Raw genomic sequence first — 548 nt, forward strand, 5'->3', positions numbered from 1 at the left:
TCCCGAGTAGCTGGGACTACAGGCACCCGCCACCTCACTCGGCTAGTTTTTTGTATTTTTTAGTAGAGACAGGGTTTCACCATGTTAGCCAAGATGGTCTCAATCTCCTGACCTTGTGATCCACCCATCTTGGCCTCCCAAAGTGCTGGGATTACAGACTTGAGCCACCGCGCCCGGCCTGATTTCTGTGTTTTCAACTGAGGTACCAGGTTCATCTCACTGGGGAGTGCTGGACAATCGGTGCTGGTCAGCTGGTGCAGCCCGACCAGCGAGAGCTGAAGCAGGGTGAGGCGTCGCCTCACCTGGGAAGTGCAAGGGGGAAGGGAATCCCTTTTCCTAGCCAAGGGAAACTGAGACACACAACACCTGGAAAATCGGGTAACTCCCATCTTAATACTGCACTTTACCAAGGGTCTTAGCAAACGGCACAGCAGGAGATTATATCCCACACCTGGCCTGGAGGGTCTCACACCCACAGAGTCTCCCTCATTACTAGCACAGCAGTCTGAGATCTAACTGCAAGGCAGCAGTGAGGTTGGGGGAGGGGC

Source organism: Colobus angolensis, unplaced genomic scaffold, assembly GCF_000951035.1.
Source record: "Colobus angolensis palliatus isolate OR3802 unplaced genomic scaffold, Cang.pa_1.0 Scaffold111, whole genome shotgun sequence".
Classification (NCBI taxonomy): Eukaryota; Metazoa; Chordata; class Mammalia; order Primates; family Cercopithecidae; genus Colobus; species Colobus angolensis.